We start from the raw sequence: 20,826 nt of genomic DNA, 5'->3' as shown, positions 1-20,826 counted from the left end.
GCTATAATGTAAATGCTTAAGCTAGCCTTGGGTTTTGAGGCCCCTACCATGCCATACATGTGATGTTTGCATGCTTTGCCATCATCCTAAATGTTATTTTAGTCCATGAAATGTAGTCATACACTTGCATTTGACATGCTTTTAATGCCTTGGAGCCTTGGCTCTTTATGCCTCAAGAATGAACTTTTGTGGAAGCCATTAAGCCTAAGCCTTTGGCTCATCATATCAGTGCATTTTTGGTCTTGTTATACCATGATGTAACTCTGTTTTATGATGTCCAAGTCATGCCATGTTTGGTTTTAATAGGTGCAGTGCATTGCCTCTTTTGTAGCCTTGCATGCTCCATGTTTTTGGCCTTGTGTTCTAGCTTGTGATGGCTAGCTTTGAGCTTGTTTTTGGTCTTGTTTGGACCTGCCTTGGGACTGTTTTAGGTTCCCTTAGCCCTTTGGGGCTAGCTTTGTATGGCCATGGCTTAAGTCCCTTTGCTAGTTCTTAGCTTTTGAGTTTCATGCATGCCATGCTTGTGTTATGTGTGTGATTTGGCATCATTCCTAACATCATTTCAGAGCATGTAGTATTGTCATACTTGCATGCTTTTTACTCCTCAAGTGTGCTTAAGAGTTGCATCTTTATGCCTTAATTCTTGCGCCCATTGGCATGCATGCTTATCTAGCATTTTGTATCATCAATTCAGCACCTTTTGGCCACTAATTTGGGCATATCTGAGGTCTGCCTATTTTGGTTTAAGACCATCCTTGCATGTTGTTGCATGCTTGTCTTGCATATTGTTGTATGCTCGCTCTATCTTTGCATGTTGTCGCATGCTAGTTCCATTACATATTGTTGCATGTTTATTACACTGCATTTTGCATGCTTAAGTCATATTGCATGATTGCATGTTCAAGTTAGCATTGAGTATGCCATGTAGTTGCATTTTGCATGCTTAGGACATATTGCATGTTTGCCATCCTTGCACTGCATTGTTGTTTGGATTAAGTGTTAATCCGAGCACGAGAAACGAGGAACGTTTCATACTTCAAGTGATGAGACATGTCTCAATTCTCGGTCGCCGACGCTCTTGATTATCCATGATAGAGTTCTAGGCACTTATGAGTTTATTTGTGCATTCATTTCACATTGATTTGCACAAGTTGGATCTTTGGCCATCGTGCATCGGGATGCGTGATTGATAGTCGTGGATCCGACTATGCCTCTCCCTTAATGTTTCGAGGTGATATGGGGTGGCATAGTGCGTACATACCCTTGGGAGACCCTTCATTTTCTCTATTTTATGCTTTACTGCAGCTTGGTGTCCCAGCGCATCAGTAGCCAACAGTGCCCTACAAATGGCCGGCACCTCCTCATCCTTGGCCGGCAGTGTGCCATATTTGGTCGGCAGGTGGTCAGCAGCATCTTCCCATGGCCGGCAGGCCACTGATGCCCTCCCCAACATGTTTTTGGTAAGTTCCAGCAGCAAGGTCTCAAGGACACCCTGCAGACAGAGCCTCTAAAGAGCAACTAGAGAGCTTACCGGGACAAGAACCGAGCATGCATGTTCGCCTTCTTCAACAGAGTAGGAACAACATTTTTTACTGTTTTTCTTACTTGTTAGTTAGCACTTTGAATTTGTAATTTAATTAGTTAATTTGTTAATTAATTAAGTTTTGTAATAATTAGTTGTAGCTAGTTATTCAATTCAGTTATGTAACAATTAATTAGCTTGTTAGTTAGTTAATTAGTTGGCATGTATTATTCATTCGGACCCTCCGTCGAGAGGGCCAATTTTGTAATAAGTGTGCGTACGTGTGTGCATGTCTTCCAACCTCCATTTTTTTCACCCTTTTACTTAACCGCTTTCGATGGTTAGTTCTAAGTCGTGTTTCAATTAGCATACTTATGCTCGCATGTTTGCATCCATTCATCTGTCTAGCATCCTTATGCTTTGCATGTTTGCATACATTCATCTTGCATGCACCGGGCTCGACGCATCATACTAACCGCATTGTACTTCAATTCCAATTTGAATACATGTTATCAAATGTCGCATTTTCTATGCCATCTTAGAATAGCTAAGCCTATTTCTAGTTGCATTTTGCATGTGTTGCATTAGCCATCTTAACATGAACTAGGATCATGCATTTGATTACGAACTAGTTTCTGTTTTGGGTTGGAGTACTAGGTAAGCTTTTATGCTTTAGCATACTACATGTGTGTCATTGATTACCATGATATCATGCTTTCCATGAGGCTAACTGCTTAGTTGATTAACTGCCTGAATGCCTGTGGGTGAAGGTTGGATTACTTGAATTGGAACAATTCATTGAAATCCGCATTTTAGCCTACTTGCAAGTAGCAAACTTCAAACCATTTTCCAAACAAACAAATATGCGATGCTTTGTTCCAAATTAGGCGATCTAGTCTATACTTGTTTTCCTGTGCGCATCACATAGTAATTCTAGCTAATTAACCGGAATAAGAACACATGTGTTTTCAAAAACAAAATATCATGTTTAGTAGTGGCCGATCTTTGATCAGGTGAGTGGGGGTGCTCATAGCTGACCTTCCCCAATCGTACCCAAGTTCTGGAGTCGAGGTAACTTTGGTGATGACGGACACGTGGCCTTCGGCATGAGTTAGGGTTTCTTAAATTTTCCCAAAATAAAAAATTTAGGTGGTGACTCTGTATCTGGCAAAGCAGTCCATGTTTGACACTTCTTTCTTAAAAATTAGTTTTCCAAAACGATTTGCCGGATTTGGACTCTTTGGTGATTTATCAATCTCACATTGCATATTATGAGATCAGATTAAGAACCGTGACAATTTGAGTCCGAACTGTAGCATGAGGCCCTCGGGGCACGTCTACAATTTCTGGCGACTTTGTTGGGGACTTAGAGAACTTGACTCGAACGCATGATATCTTGTTTTGACTACACTTATTTGTCTCTTTGCATTGCATTTGCATTGGTGGTCGGAGGCTTGCTTTGAGAAGCGTGCCATAAGGCTAACCAGTTGCGGGCTCTGCCACGACGGGAACACGAATCCCGATTTGTACCAGGGCACCCTTTTTGACCATTCGACCTAGTGCATATCGGAATCCATAGTGACTATTCCAAACTAGGACAGGTTGCTTACCCGATTGTAGGTTGTTTGAAACTGCTGTATGCGTAGTAAAACCCTAGCTCATGATAAAATAGGACAGGGGAAACCTTACCCCAACATAGGGGTGTTTTGGCTCTCATTTGCTTGCTATGTGCTTTTAGAGTTGGCCTCTATAGGAATGCGCGTATCAGTTTGCAAGTCTGGGTATCAGGCCTGCGGGCATCAATATTTTGAGAATTAGTCATATCTGCGGGTATCAGATTCAGTTTTGGAGCAGTGATTTGGGAACAATGATCAGTGGTTGAGGACAGTTCTTTCAGCTTGTGTGTGCCAACTGTGTGTTTTCTTTATTTAAGCTGTTATGCTGCCCGTTTTTCTGCTTATTGTTTCCTTATTATGCTTTATTTATCTTTTTGCAAAGTATTTTAGCACAATTGCACCCGACCAGGTAGATATTCCTCGAGCACTCTGGGTTAAAGGTCGTAGACTTAATCGATCCAGGGATCTGGTAGACGAACAAGCAGTGTTTCTTTCTTTACCCCCAGTTACCAGGCGGAGGTCAGCCAGGCGCAGTGTATCAGTACAGCAGTCGCCAGATCAGTGGTCTACCCCATTAGTGAACAGTCAGACTAAGATCTCAGTTTCTATTGCAGGGACAGATATACCGATTATTCAGATAGATCCGTACAATATGGAAAGCTTAGAGGAAATGGTGCGCCAACTCCAGGAGAGCATGAAAACTATGCAGCAGGACGCTGCCCGTCAAGCAGAATCTGCCAAACAACAGGCCGTGGTCGTGACCCAATAGGTAGAATTAATCACTAGGCTACAGCAGCAAACTGGTGCATCTGCTTCATATCAGGTTCCTCCCCCACCAAGAGTTCCCATACTCGGGGGGACAACTAACGTCCAGGATGATACGGACATTCCAATCGGGCCGGCTTCGCCACCGGTTTTACCCCAGCTGTCCAAAACACCCACCAACCTGCCAGATTCTCCTTTTGAGTTCGAGACGGACCCCACAGCACTAAAGGTGAGCAATCTGGAGAAATTGTTCAAGAAGTCTCAAAGAGCTCATTCCATCCTGGACATTGAGGATGGGTACACTGACTCGGCCGTGACGCTGCCGGACCGTTTTAAGATGCCGCATATTGACCGCTTTGACGGGTCGGGGGACCCTATGGTGCATTTGCGGCTGTTTTCAGACATTCTAAGGCCGATGGGCCTCTCTAGATTACAGAAGCTTTCCTTGTTTGGCCGGACCTTGTCAGGTGTAGCGGCCATTTGGTATGCAAAATTGGAAGATTCTGTCAAGAAGAGTTAGGAGGAGATGGCTGAGGCCTTCATAGCTCAATACTCATACAATACACAGATCAAGATTACGACCCGTGATCTTGAGATAACCAGGCAAGAGCCGAAGGAGAGTTTCTCTGATTTTGTGACCCGGTAGAGGGCCAAGGCTTCGATGATGACCGTCAGGCCTATTGACAAAGACCAAATATAGATGGTTGTGCGCAACCTCCAACCCAAGCTTATGCAAAAGATGATCGCTCTCCCCCTCCCCACCTTTACAGACCTACACGAGATAGGGGTGCAAATTGAGGATGCTATGAAATAGGGTCTGATTGACCAAGACTGAGAGTAGCCCAAGAGGGCATTCAATCGCAGTTCGAATGCAGGCACAAGAAGTGCTGCAGCTGGCAGATCTTCAGATGTGAGTATGGTTACCACCACCAATACCCCAAGAACCCTTGCAGCTACACCATTCACCGGTGTGTCCGGAAGTAGCTCACAAACAACCAAGTATTCCCCCCGAAGCCAAAGAACCTTCACCCCACTATACATGTCCCCATCCAAAGCTCTGGGGGTTTTGATCAGGAAAGGGCACTTAAAGCCCCTAGAGCCACGGCCGCTACCAAATAGACTCCCTGCTTCCCATAACCCGGCCAAGTACTGTGCCTATCACCAACAACATGGTCATGACACCGACCAGTGCTTTCGATTACGTCATGAGATTCAGGATCTCATCGACAACAGGGTGATCATGCCCCCGAAAAAACCAAATGTCACAACCAACCCTCTCCCACCACATAACCAAGCTCCACCTCCCAAACGCATCAATTTCATCCAAACTGGGGTTGTGTCATATGACCCCAGCATATATATCACTCTTTCTCACCTACCCAAGACGGAGGTGTTCATTCCTGACAGCACTGACTTGTGCGTGTTGGACATCTCCCAAACCCAACCAGAAACGGTGGTGGTAACTATCGGAGATGGAACTGGGTCAACTGTGAGAACAGACGAGGATGAGCAGTCGGAGCTTGAGGGATCTGTGAGCTTCAAGTACAACCCGAGCGGTTACATTACATCAGTAGGCTAGGCTGGGCCGAATGTGGAATTGCCAGTAGGGGCAGAGATTTGTGTAGTGCGTGAGGATGGACCGAATCAAGGGCTAGATGACCTAGCGGATCTGGGAGAAGACCTTGTAAATCTGCAGTTCTTTGAAGAGCAGGATTCAGGGGACATGACAGTCAATTGGTTTGATGGGTCAGCAGAAACTACTGGATGGCTTGACCACCAACCAGATGTTGTGGAACAACCTCAGTTAGAGAAAAGTCCGCCAGGGATAGAGACATCAACAATGGTCGAAAGGGCCGGGAATTAGAATGCACCGTCGGAGGGCACCGGTGATAATAATTTTGCTCAGGACTAGAGCATTTCGAGTATAGAGGACATTCAACAGCAAGCCGCACTAAAACAGTTTGAGCGAGAAAGGACCAAGGATTCTGAAAGAGTCAGGAAAGCCAAAGGCCCTGAGGGGACAGAACATGTTGTGAGCACAGGAACAGAAGGTATTGTAGGTACAAGAATAGTTGTAACGGAGTCGGACAAGTGCCTGTCGGTTGCCGATGGCATGTGGTGGGAAGATGACGACCTACGTCTTGCCCACACAGATGAAGACTGGGGGAACAGCCAACCGGATGACACCTGGTACATTGGCGAAGTAGACCGCATGACTAGGAGCGGGTGGTATTTTAAGCCCCCTCACTTAGATCAACTAGAAGCGTCCGGGAAGGACAGGAGGTGGAAAAACAGAAAGAGAAGTTACTCGAAGAAGAGGCTGTGCTGAAACAGCTGAAGAAAATACAAGCAGACATCTCCATCTGGGGACTGCTGATGGCTTCGAGAGTACATAGATAGCCTGTCCTTTCGGCAATGGACAAGGCCAAACTTTCAATAGACACCACACCTGAACAACTGGTAAGGCTGGTCTTTCCGGGAGGAGCTTCCCCGACGTTGACCTTTTCTGACAAGGAACTACTGCCTAAGGGCTCGGATCATAATAAACCACTCTACATCTCTGTGGAGTGTAGGAACAAATGGATACCGGTGGTTCTTGTCGACACAGGATCCGCCATCAACGTGTGCCCGTTAAGGACAATATATGCAATCGGGTTGAAGCCCGCAGACTTTGTGGCAACCATCCAGGTGATAAGGGCATATGACAATACAAGCAGAGAAGTGAAGGGGACTGTGCAGATTCAGATCCAGGTTGGTCCAGGACAACACGATGTTGACTTTCATGTGTTGGACGTTCCCGCAACCTTCAATCTACTCCTAGGGCGGCCGTGGCTGTACCAGGTGAGGGCGGTCTCTTCCACCCTACATCAGATGTTGAAATACCCCCACGGGAAGGGGGTAGCTATTGTTTTTGGGAATTCGTCAATTCATCCGCCACCAGAGGTGTCCACGCCGGTTTTGGAAATCGAGCATGGCACAGAGGATGTGTTCCTATCAAGATTCACCTTAGCCGAGGCCCAGGTCGTTCAGAACATCTTAGCTATTGATGAAGGATTGTATGCCAGCACACAATCAGTGTACCTCATGAACAAACTCCAACACCTCCCCGGGATGGGACTAGGAAGAAGTGGCTGGAAAGGCATTGCAGTATCGGCCGAAGTGCCGCACAACCCGCATACCTTTGGCTTAGGCTATCTGCCTACCAAAGAGGACAGTGTAAGGAAAGGCAAAGAAATGGCTGGAAGAGCCAGAGCCAAGCAGATCGGGAGGCATTTTGATTTGATGCATCGGCCTATTCAGGGCACCCTGAACGGACGCTTCGTCTGGGAGGGAGAAGACTTTCCATTCTACAGCTTCCCAAAGCCATGGTTGAACGTAGAAAAGAGGCGCATGCCAGGATTTGAAATCTTCTTCGACTTGCAGTTATCCGGGGATGATGTGGTCGAGGAGCAGACAGACCCATCAACTGAGATTAAACAGTGTAAGGAAGTGGATTCCGAAAACATCGAGATTGAAATAGGGGTAGCACTGGCTTGTCTACTTTCAGATCCTCCGATCGTACATGAGTGCTTGGGGAATGACCTCTCAGTGTCTATGATTAGGAATGAAACGACTACAAGCCCACCTTCAAACATTTTGGATGCATCTGTCGTACCCTCCCTTGTCTGGCAGTACGATGAGGGATTCTTATCGAGCAGCACCAGGTCAGGTAGTGAGCCGAAATCTGATTCCATTGAGTCCGTAGAGTCGGAATCAGGTTCCAGCTCGTCTGAGTCTGAGTTTGGTATTCTTGGGGGTGATAACCCGGATGCCACAGTCCTGTCTAGGTCGTCTTTTTCTTTCTCTTTTGAGTCTATTGTAACAGAAGAATCAGATGGACTGGATGAAGTGATTAATGAGATTGGAATAGCTGTGGCTTCTGAGTACTTTTTTGTGCCTTTGATTTATTGTATTAATTAAGACTTTCAAAATTTCGATGAAAACGATGAGGAAGAAATTCCTCCGATTTTGAAATATTTGCTTGAACAAGAGCAGGAGAGGTTTGGAAAATCGCTAGTTGATGAAATCACCCAAATTAACGTTGGTACTGAAAAGGACCCGCGGATGGTCCAGATCGGGTCCATGTTGTCTTCGGAAGAGCGCGAGCGCTTAGTTGCTTTATTAAAAGATTTCAAAGATGTTTTCGTGTGGTCCTACGAAGACATGCCTAGAATCGATCCTGAGATTGTACAGCACCGGATCCCTCTCGACCCAGAGGCCCGACCTGTCAAGCAAAAACTCAGAAGAATTCGCCCTGACTGGGCTATCAAGATTAAAGAAGAGGTCACCAAGAAAATTGAAGTAGGGTTCCTGCTGGTATCCGAATACCCAACTTGGTTGGCCAACATAGTTCCAGTGCCGAAGAAGGACGATAGAATTCGGGTATGTGTGGATTTCAGGGATCTGAACAAAGCCAGTCCGAAGGACGACTTTCCTCTGCTGCATATCGATGAGTTAGTAGATTTTACTGCTGGGCATACTTTGCTCTCATTCATGGATGGCTTCTCAGGCTACAATCAGATTGTAATGGCACCCGAAGACCAGGAGAAGACTGCTTTTATCACCCCGTGGGAGACCTATTGTTATAGGGTAATGCCGTTTGGGCTGAAGAATGCTGGGGCTACATATCAACGGGCTGCGACCACAATATTGCATGACATGATCCACAAAGAGGTTGAGGTGTACGTGGACGACATGATTGTCAAGTCCAAAGAAGGAGAGGGCCACTACACTGCCTTGCAAAATTTTTTTCAAAGGATCAGAGAATTCCGGTTGCGGCTGAATCCTCAGAAGTGTACGTTTGGTGTTATGGTAGGAAAAATGCTGGGGTTCTTGATCACGCAAAGGGGCATCGAAGTCGACCCTTCCAAAATCAAGGCCATCTTAGAAATGCCACCACCAAGGACTAAAAAGGAGGTGCGAGGCTTTCTGGGTAAAGTTCAATTCATAAAACGGTTTCTCTCAAAATTAACCTTGACTTGTGAACCACACTTTGGTCTCCTGAAGAAAGGAACGAAGTTCCAATGGGACGGCCGATGCCAAGCTGGTTTTGAACAGATTAAACAATATTTACAGAACCCACCTGTGTTGTCACCGCCTGAGCCGGGAAAACCGTTGATTTTGTATCTTTCAGTGACTGAGACTATAATGGGCTGCATGCTTACACAAGAGTCTGAGGACAAAGTGGAAAAGGCTATTTACTATCTGAGCAAGAAAATGCTAGAATACGAGACCCGCTATACTCCGTTGGAGAAGGCTTGTTTGGCCTTGGTATGGGCTACCAGGAAGTTATGGCACTACCTATTAGCTCACTCTGTAATGTTGGTTTCGAGATTAGATCCCATCAAGTATTTCTTCGAGAAACCGGCACTTACGGGTAGGCTAGCCCGTTGGTTGCTTCTACTTTCCGAATTCGATCTGAAGTATGTGACGCGCAAGTCAGTAAAGGGGAGAGCGGTAGCAGAGTTCCTTGCTGATCACCCAGTTGAAGGGGATAACGCAGTTGAGTACCTATTCCCAGATGAGGCCATTTTGCATGTTGAAGACGAAACTCGGACGATGTACTTTGACGGAGCGTTAAACCAATATGGGTATGAGATAGGGGTGTTGCTAATAGCGCCCGACAATTCCTGCATCCCTCTAGCATTCAAACTCCATTTCAAAGTATCGAACAATGAAGCAGAATACGAGGCATGCATTGCTAGTTTAGAAGCTGCCCTAGAACTAGGGGCAAAACGGTTGGATGTCATTGGAGACTCGAACCTTGTTGTATCTTAGGCTAAAAGGGATTGGAAAGTCAAAGAAGAAAAGATGAGAAGTTACCACCAGACCTTGGACTTGCTGATTCCTCGGTTTAAGAAGCTGAACTTTGCTCATCTGTTAAGAGAGAACAACAAGTTCGCAGATTCACTAGCAACTCTATCTTCCATGATAGACATCCCTTTTGGAGTCCGGATGTGTCCGATCATCATTGACCAGAAATTTGTGCCGGCTTGCGAGTTGATTGCTGTCATAGAAGAGGTTCAAGATGAGAACCCCTGGTATTACGACGTTTGGAACTTCTTGGAAAAAGAGGCGTATCCACCAGGGGTAAACATCAAAGATAAAAGGGCAATATGAAGAATGGCTGCTCAGTTCATCATCTACGGGGGTAAACTGTACAAGAGAGATCATCTAGGAATGCATAAGCTGTGTGTTGATGCTGAAGAATCGAAGCGCCTGATGGAGGCCATTCATGGAGGAGAGTGCGGAGCGCACATGAACGGGGTGATGCTAGCCTAGAAGATCCTCAGACAAGGTTACTGCTGGTCCACCATGGAGGAGGATTGTATTGGTTTTGTCTAGCGATGCCACAAATGTTAGATCCATACAAACCGCATGAACATTCCGCCGTCAAAGCTGTACAACATGACTTCGCCATGGCCATTTTCAGTGTGGGGGATAGATGTGATTAGAGTTGTCACTCCAAAAAGGTCCAATGGGCATGAGTTCATTCTGGTAGCGATAGACTACTTTACAAAGTGGGTTAAGGCCCAATCTTATGCGGTATTGAAGGCTTCACATGTCGCAAAGTTCATCAGAAACAACATCATCTGTCCTTACGGGGTCCCGAATGAGATCATTTCAGATAATGGTTCCCACTTCAAGAAGGAGGTGATCGACTTGTTGGAGAAATACAACATAGCTTTTCACAAGTCATCTACATACCGGCCACAGACCAACGGAGCAATTGTGGCCGCCAACAAGAACATCAAACACATTTTGTAGAAGATGGTGGAAACCTACCGTGACTGGCCAGATAAGTTGCCATTTGCTCTGTTGGGCTACCGGACTTCAATTAGAACTTCTACTGGAGCGACTCCATATTCATTGGTTTATGGAATGGAGGCTGTTCTACCTATCGAAATTGAGGTTCCGTCATTGTGAGTATTGGCTGAGTGTCGGATAGCCGAGGCAGATTGGCAGCAAAGTAGATTTGAAGAACTCATACTGTTTGATAAAAGAAGACTAAAAGCACTGTACCATGTTCAGGGTTATCAACGCAGAATCGCTAGGGCTTTCAACAAAAAGGTTAAGTCCAGGAATTTGAAAGAACAGGATTTAGTGCTCAAAGACAACCGAGCTCCCATTCACGACCCTAGGGGCAAGTTCAGACCCAATTGGACTGGCCCTTACATCATCAAGTCTATTTGGTCAGGTGTAGCTGTCGTTCTAATGGACCTAGATGGCCTAGAGTTCTCCCAACTGATCAACATGGACAAGTTGAAGAAATATTATCTCTGAGTGGCTTGCTAGGCCGAAAACCCGAAAGGGCGTCCTAGGCAAAAGTTAGAGCATGAAAAATTTGAAATTATAAAAACTGAGCTCGCAGGGTTGAAAACCCGCAAAGGGAGGCCTTGGCAAAAGTTAGAGTGTAAAAGGAGAGAGTTAATACTTGAGTGAACCCAAGCCGAACTACGTAAGGCTTGATTCCCATCTTTGGGATATGTAGGCAACTTCATTCCGAAGTCCAGTCATAAACACTTCCTCGATCAACTTTGTCCATGTGATCATGTTTGGTCATCTTTGTTCAGCATTCAAGAGCTCGGTTGTGATCTCCAGTGCAGTGCCATTCAGACTAAGGGCAACTTTCCAGTTGCTAGGATCCGGGATTGTACATCTCAGTGATAGATCTCGGGCATGTCCAGTTCTGATCCATATCGAAAATGGTTTTGAAAAGTTTTAATAAAAATTGATTTTGTTCAAATTAATCTTTTTACAACTCAGACCATTTTTTGGACCAAACGGAAAATTTTCAGTACCCACAACCTTCAATTTCATTGATTTCAATACAGAGTTCTCCTACTCTTGAGTTCAAATTGAAGTTGCTTTTTTTATTACATTCATAAAGAAAACTTGAAAGTTCTGATTAAAGCAAATAAATTCGGGGCATAGTCAGGTGTTCCTGCGTCCCCTCCCAGAGCTTGTGGAAGCCTCTGACGCCAAAGTGGGCCCTACCTGTGCCTCTTCATTGAGCCAATCTAGGCACTCATCAGAAAGGGTGCAGCTGAAAGCGGGAGCAGGAGCCAGAAGCTCTCTCATCCTCCAGGTTGTGGCATATCGAGCCAGCTGCGTGCCTCAGACCAGAAATGTAGCAGGGTACTCTATCCCCTCCTTCGGGCAAGTCTGATCATGTCCGAACTGGCGCCGAATTGGAACGGAAAGTAGAACACGCAGTGTGTCAGGCCAACCAATTGAATCCCGGGCTGACGGGTCATGCTATAACTCATTGCCGGTAAATTAAGCCAAGGGCAGCGCCAAGCAATGTCTGTAGCAGACAAGCTATACATCCAGTTGAACCACCATCCCTCATCCAGGGCATCAACTAGACGTCGCTGAAAGAAATAGCAGCGAGCTGAGTATGCTAGACATGAGTCCACAACCTTCAATTAATCCATCAACCACACCTGGGGAGGGATGAAAAATGAGAGATTAAAGAATAGAGAGGTGTACATTGAGAGAAAAGTAAGAAAAAGGTTTTGAGAGAAAAATCGAGTTTGAGGGCCGAGCGATGTGAGAAACATATGCAAGATGGGGTGGGAAACATTACCTGCAATAGTAGTGGGCTCCCTGCCAATCTAGCCGTCTCCCGGCGATGAAAAGCGTCTAAGCCCATCAATGTCTCAGCTAAAGTCATGGCAATGCAGTTCTTGCCTTCCTTTAAGCCCTCTACAACTTCGATCAAACGAGTGCTAAACCCACCAGAGCCTGGGGCAAGCAAGAAATGAGACAGCACGCACAAGCAAAGCGCATGTCGCCGATAACCCTGCCAATGATGGTCGTCGCGGTCACCGACATTAGAAAACTGACAAACCAAGCTCGGAATGTCTAACTCTCTATCATGAATCAATGATCGAGCATCATGCAAAGTGAGCCCACATATCCGCCCCAATGCTTAGACGTGGCCGAATCAGAATTGTGGCAAGATTTCTTCGTCGCGCTCGGATTCCATCAAAACTTGAAAGTCTTCAAAAGTGGGACACATCTCTTGCGCGCCAAAGCTAAAGACATGTGTCACCGGATTCCAAAATCTTGCCGCGGCATGAAGAAACGGAAAACGCAGCGGGGTGCGACTCAACGTGAATAGTGCACTTATGCCAAAACCCCCAAAATTAAGCTTTTTCGAGCCATCTAAGTTGGCAATCCAATTTGTGAGGTTTTGAGCAAGGAATGCTTCGATTTGGTGCAAATTTGAGCTGAAATAAAGAGAATCCCAAAGCTGGAACTCATATAGAAAATAAGGCAGTGAGTGGAGGACAGATGTCGCCGTTTCGGAGAGTCTGCCATCGATGGCAGGCAGTGGCTCATCAGTGGCCAGCAGTAGCACACTGATGGCTGGCAGGCCTTCTTATGTGGCCGGTAGTCTCTCCCTCATGCTTACTGGCCTTCTTGGTCAAGACCCAGTTGCCTGCTACAGTGAAGTCTTGTTACCTAGGTCTTTTAAGGTCTTGTTTTGTCCTGTTGGACTCTATCGTGTCTCGTTTAAGACATATTAGTTTCCTTTTTTTTTTTATGTCAGGTTGTAATCATCTTCCTTTCATTTATCGAGTTGTCGTAATTTGCTTATCGAGTTGTTTTGTTATTAGTCGGTTCACTACCTGATTAGTGCAATTCGAGTGTTTGGTTTTCAAAACAAAGTTCAATCTCATTTACATTGTTGTGTAAAGTGATACGATGCATAGAATGTACAAATGAAATACTTTTTGAACAAAATGCTGTTTTCATTCATCATAGATTCTTTTTACAAAAGAGTATAGTTTTAAAAAGTAAATCTACCTGACACAGTACAATGTGCAAAACTACAAGTAAAAAGAAAAATAAAGCAAAAAGAAGAGCAACGTCTGAATCAGCAAAATGTCTAGATCGACGCCAGTCAACTCAAGACAGAAGGGTCCTCCTCGTCCTCTTTCTCGACCGAGAGGACTCTAGAACATCGCCACCGTCAGCACCTGACTCTGAACTTAAGCCATCCCCAGCTCCATCTCCATCCTGAGACAACTCTGACCGCGGACTCACTGCCTCCTCGTCAGACTCATCATCATCTGGGGCAGGCCCCCGTGAACTAGTCCCTCGTCCCGCTCCCCCTACTACTCGGGGAGGTGCTGAAAGACCCGCCTCCGCTCCTACTGAGGCACCGGATGGGCTGGGCGTCAAGAAAGGAATTTGAAAAAGGGCAATCCACCAAAATGCATTAATAATCAAGATATATCAGATGCCCAGAATAATGTGCTGTGACCAGTGAATGATTTGCAGTGAATGTGTACCGTGAGCGGTGTATGGGAGCAATGTATCAGATTAGTGTAGTGTGCAACTGTGCAAATGATGGCGTGTCGAGAAAAGACTGTGTGACATGAAGTATGGTTTGAAAGAACTTACTGGAATAATGTAAATACTGAGCAGGTCCATGCTCGTCTGCAGCATCCCCATCACCGAAGCCGTCATCTCCAGAGACTGACGAGTGTACTCAATGGCAGCCTGCAAAAATGTTGAAGTCATTAGTATTTTGCGGGATATCAAATGAAATGAAATGACTGTGCAAAATGAAAAGTATAGCACATACCGGGGTCGAGCTGTAAACTCCGACAAGCTCATGACCAGCTGGAGGAGAAGTGAAGGGAATCTGATAAGTCTTTCCAGCCTGCCCTCGGTATGTCATTGTAGCAGGCAGCACGGGCCATGCAGTCCCCTGTCTCCCCTTAGGACCTCTCCTCCTACGAGACCTGCTCGCTCCGCCTCTCCCTCTCGCAGTTGGAGCTCTCTCTCCCTCAGTTGGAGCTCTCTCTCCCTCTCCTTCTCGGACACCAGTCAAAGGTGGCATTAGATGCATCTGAATAAAGGCTGCGTTGTTACCCTCGGCGCGGAAGAAATCCGTCTCCAGCCTTACCATGAACTGAATCACCTGGTCGGCAGACAACATGTGTGTCTCCCTTATCGATGGTGGAGGTGCCATCGTTACAAATGGAGCAGGCAATCCCAAGGTTTGGTGCACGAAGCGCTCACTCAGAAACCAGGTGCGACAGATCGGCCCCTCGAAGAGGATGTGGAACTGAGACATGGTCCGAGCAGTGTGGTACTGATCTTGGAGTCCTGACGGGATCGCATCCCATGGCTGCCACGTGATCTGAGAAGAGAGAATAAACAAGATGATCAGTTGCCAAATAACGAATGAGGGTGCATCAGGTTAATTGAAATAATCTTATTGCAGACTTACCTCGCGCGCCGTGACCGTGTCAAAATACTGCTGGAAGAACTTGAAGCTCTCTCTGGTTCTACGACGGAGCTGGCTGTTGTATACATCAGAAAATGGGACTGTCACCGGGGTCTCCTCCACAGGCTCTGGAGCAAGCGTCGGGAAGTATGCGTATACCCACAGCTGTTAGAAAGATGTGATCAGTACAGTGTATGAACAGATTGTTGAACATGCAGAAAGCAGAACGCAGTACAGTGTATAACGGATGCAGGCCTAGAGCAGACATTAGATCCTGTGTGTGCAGTGTATGGTATGTAGTGTGCAGCATGTATGGTGTACAGAAAATGCAAAGCAGAAAGCATAAAGTGCAAGAGTAGATACGAAAAATACATAAAGTACAACTGTTGAACAAAGCAAACGTACAAATGCTAAGCAAAATAATGAAAAGGGAAAACTAGGTTGTGTACCTCCCAAGCTCGCCAGTAGCCGCCGATCAACCTCCCACGCATCCGAGAGATGGAGCTCATGTATCCATAAAGAGTGGTGAGGCTGGCCACGCCCAGTCATAGAAACGGACTCGCTGGAGCACCACCAAAGCGCCCAAGAAGTATAAACCCACGGTATTCCACCTGTTCGAAAACAAGGTGGTATCGAAAAGGAACAAGAGGAAGCCCCTGGCGTACTACTCTACCTCCTCATCAGTATCGGGATCATCCCCTCTGCAGTGCTCCTCAAACCAAGTATATCTAACCATACCCGCTCAAAGAATGGGTGGACATGCTCCAAGTAGAGCATCCCATGCGGCCACCCACTCCCCCATGTCGGGATCAGGGGGAATTGGATCACCTCCTATGCCCAAGCCGGTGATCATGGCAAAGTCGAGAAGAGTCATCGTCATCTCTCCCGCAGTGGAGAAGTGGAAGGAGTTAGTGGTGTCCCACCACCTCTCCACATGAGCCCCTAGGAAAGGGCGACTCGCTGTAACCCGCGGCAAGCTACAGCAAAATACACCAAAGCCGGTCTCGTCAATTATCCGGCGGACCCTCAAGGGAAGCACATCATACCAATCCTGAGTGGTCGTAGCGCCATAACCCCTGAAGGAGCGGGATCCATCCTGCAACAGTAAATACAGTTCAAATCATATCAGCAGTGTATTAAAAATACAGTTCAAATCAGATCAGCAATGTATTGAAAATACAGTTCAAGACAGATCAGCAGTGTATTGAAAATATAATTCAAGTTAGATCAACAGTGTACTGAAAATACAGTTCAAGACAGATCAGCAGTGTATTGAAAATACAATTCAAGTCAAATCAGCGATGTATTGAAAATGCAGTTTAGATCAGATCAGTGATGTACTGAAAATACAGTTGCATCCAGAGCAGTGATGTGTCCAAGATGTAGTCTAATTCAGAATAGTGACGCCTGAGGTACGGTCATGTACAGCACATACAGGGCAGTGACGCCCGAAGTACAGTTAAATGCAGAGCAATAATGTATGAAATACAGTCAGATCAAAGCATGTGATGCGATCAGTTCGAAACAGTGCAAGAAATGCAAGTAATTGAAAGTAATACTGCAGAAAAGCAGAGTTGGTACCTCCACAGCAATGGCCGACAAGTGAGACATCGGCTCTCTGAGTAAGAGGTCATCTAGTGCGTCCTCATCAAAATCAGTAAAAGTGTGGATGCCTCCTACCACCGGAAGTCTTCGAGTGATACCTCGCAGGGCCGAAGGGACGTACGCTCAATGGTAAAGGCCGAGGCTCAACCTCCGGCTCAGCCACAAAGTCTACCGCCAACTCTACTAGAGGAAGTGCGGGGAAGCCCTCATCATGTAGGACATTGTCAGCCATCTGAGATAGATGCAAAAACGAGCAAAAATAAGCAAAATGGTGGAGTTTTGAACAAACCAAACCCTAAGGAAGAGAAAGTTCAAATAAAGTTAAAAACCCGCGAAGAGTGAACTAACCTCGAAAGAAATCTGGGGGAAATGATCCTCGAATGGGGGAAATGATGAAAGGCACCTCAGATTCAATTTCTGATCGGTTCAAATCGAAGAAAACCGAGAGGTTTTAACGATTCAAGATTGTTCAGGGCATTGGGAAACGCGTACAACGCGCAAATCTAGAGAGAAGGCACACCTAGAGGGCAAGGAAAATGCTTTCTATGCAAGGGTTTGTGAGGAATTGGGTTAATTTTGGGCCTATTTAAAGACCCATGGCCGGAAAGACCATTTTGCCTGAATCTGCCACCGACGGCCAGCAGGGGCACATCGATGGCCGGCACAACTCTATCGATGGCCGACAGTGGCCAATAATGGCCGGCAGCAGCCGGCGGCTCTCCTTGATGGTCAGTAGTCCTCCACCAGCTTTCTCTGCCTATTTTGTCTTGGTATGTGTCTCTGGGTTCCAACAATCCTGACGAATGCTCAAAATTTGATTCAAAACGCCTCCGTGGAAACCCGGGAATCATGTCCTCAATGCACGGTGGTCGTCGCCCATCAATGCGCACAAGGTGTATCCTTTTTGACGCATCACAAACCTTCCGAGAAGTAAACCGGAAGTCCCCTTTCAAGATGTCTTCATTAAGCATGTTTTTTTTTGTTGTTGTTGTTGTCACCTAGCATTTGCTTATTAAATTAAGCACTCATTCTTTATATTTGCATTGTCTTGCATCTAGTTTATATTTCCATTGTCTTGCATCTAGTTTATATTTGCATTGTTTTGCATCTAGTTTAATTTGCATTATTTTGCATCTAGTTCATATTTACATTGTCTTGCATCTAGTTTATATTTGCATTGTTTTACATCTAGTTCATATTTGCATTGTCTTGCATCTAGTTTATAGTTGCATTGTCTTGCATCCAGTTTAAATCTGCATTGTTTTGCATCTTGCATTACCCCTTATTTAACTTGCACTGTTACGCTTGTTATTGTGTGCTATTATGCACTTATTATCTTAACTTGCGCTGTTACACAGGTTATGTGCGCTATTACGCACTTACGATCTTAACTTGTGCTGTTACGCAAGTTATTTGCGCTGTTACGCACTTGTTATCTTAACTTGCGCTGTTACGCAAGTTACGCATTTATTTTCTTAACTTGCACTATTACGCAGGTTATGTGCGCTATTATGCACTTATTATCTTAACTTTCGTTGTTACGCAGGTTATGTGCGCTGTTACACACTTATTATCTTAACTTGCGCTGTTACGCAGGTTATGTGCGCTGTTACGCACTTATTTTCTTAACTTGCGTTGTTACGCAGGTTGTGTGCGTTGTTACGCACTTATTATCTTAACTTGCGCTGTTACGCAGGTTTTGTGCGCTATTACGCACTTATTTTCTTAACTTGCACTGTTACGCACTTACGATTTTAACTTACGCTGTTATGCAGGTTCTGTGCGCTGTTACGCACTTATTATCTTAACTTGCGCTGTTACGCAGGTTCTGTGCGCTGTTACGCACTTATTATCTTAACTTGCGCTGTTACGCAGGTTCTGTGCGCTGTTACACACTTATCATCTTAACTTGCGCTGTTACGCAGGTTATGTGCGCTGTTACGCACTTATTTTCTTAACTTGCACTGTTACGTAGGTTATGTGCGCTATTACGCGCTTATTATCTTATCTTGCGCTGTTACGCAAGTTATGTGTGCTGTTACGCACTTTTTTTCTTAACTTGCGCTGTTACGTACTTATTACCTTATCTTGCGCTGTTACACAGGTTGTGTGCGCTGTTACGCACTTATTATCTTAACTTGCACTGTTACGCAGGTTATGTGCGCTGTTACGCATTTATTTTCTTTAACTTGCACTGTTATGTAGGTTATGTGCGCTGTTACGCACTTATCTATTTTACTTGCGCTGTTACGCATGTTTTACCTGCGCTATTACGTATGTTAACTTGTTTTATTTCTTTAACCTGTGCTGTTGCGCATGTCTTCTTCTTTTAACCTGCGCTGTTACGCATGTTTATCTCTTTAACCTGCGCTGTTACGCATGCTTTATCTCTTTTAACTTGCGCTGTTACGGATGTTTTACCTGCGTTGTTACGCATGTTTACAAGTTTTACCTGCGTTGTTACGCATGTTTTATTTCTTTAACTTGCGTTGTTACGCATGTTTTACATGTTTTACTTGTTTTACTTAAGCTGTTACGCAGGCTATGTGCGCTATTACGCACTTTTCTATATCTTGCACTGTTACGCATACTATCTTTACTTGCGCTGTCATGCACACACCTCTATCCTGCGCTGTCACGCACTTCCCTTTAACTTGCGTTGTCTCACATGCTCTACTAGCGTTGTCATGCACTTTTCACTTGCATTGCTATGCATGATTCTACTGATATTGTACCTGTTGAGTTTCTTTCTTTTACAGGCACGATATTGTATGTACGGTTCATTTGGAAGTTCGCACGACTAGACGAACCGGACGGTATTATATTCACTCTGCGTGAGACGTGGTGAGAATTGCATAATTTTCTTACATTCTTTCTATTGAAATATGTAGGACTGTTATGCAGTTGCTTAAAATGTTGCATTTATTGTATATAATTGCTTCATTACAGTGTCTCTTTGCACAATCATAAGTTATGCTATCGCATCTTGCATGTCATTTGCATTTTACTCTAGCCTACGGGCGCATCTCTGCATGCTCACATTGAATGTCTACATGAGTCTTCGGCCTTGTTAAAATTGGGTCGCCTCTAGGCTTTGACACTCATTCCTGTCACTTTGTGACTTTCGAGTTCTGTCAAAGAGGGGCAACTGTAGACACCCTATTTTTGACCGTCCTCAAGACTCAGTTGTGCTTGCAGGTACATCCAGCCACAAGTTCGATTGCTCGTCAGGTATTCGACTTTCGCGGTGAAACGTCACAGGTTTGAGCTTTCCAAACCCTGTATCCTTTCTGTCTCATTCTTGCACCATGACTTGGTCCTTTCAAAATGTGTTTCTTGGTGCACTGCCAGCCACCTTTTGGCCCTGTCGGCCTTCACTTTGTTGCTGTCGGCCATTGATTGAGCTTGCCGGCCATAAATGAGCCACTGCCGACCATAGCTGATGGCCGACAGAACCCTTGTCTCAGCAGGTTTCACTCTAGATCTTTTGAGCGAGCTAGAATCCTTTCATCTATGGAGGGATGAAGCTCTTGCCAAGCTTCTTGAAGAAGCTTTGCAGTGTTTTCCCTCTATATAAGGGGAGAGCCTCTCTCCTTAGGGGAGGGTCAACCATTTTAGAAGAGATATAGCTCTCTCTCTATATTGTTGTGGTTTAGTCCATTTTCCTTGCACTTTACACTACAACACATAGAGATACACCACCACCATTGGACTAAGGTTCTTAGGAAGGTTACTTGAGCTCTGAAAGTGAGTTTTTGGCCCCTGAGGTTGCTGGTTTCGAAACTGATCTTCAAGGGTGAGTATTTTCCCCTTTTTAGCACTTTTTTGTACCTCATTTTGGCCATCCTTGCATATTGTTTTAGGCTTTTCTTTGAACTAAAAAAAGTCTTTTTTTTAAGTGTTTTTGAAGTTTGTTTAAGGTCTTTTGGCTGTTGAGGGTCTTCAACCCTCTTGTTGGCCTTGTTTGGCCTTATTTTGAGCCATGCTTTAAGGCCTTCAAGCTAGCCTTGGTTTGGCCTTCTAACCACTAA

The sequence above is a fragment of the Camellia sinensis genome, chromosome 2 (assembly GCF_055761805.1).
Source record: "Camellia sinensis isolate YWXY chromosome 2, ASM5576180v1, whole genome shotgun sequence".
Taxonomy (NCBI): Eukaryota; Viridiplantae; Streptophyta; class Magnoliopsida; order Ericales; family Theaceae; genus Camellia; species Camellia sinensis.
The sequence above is the reverse complement of the archived record's forward strand: the minus strand, read 5'-3'. Positions refer to the sequence as shown.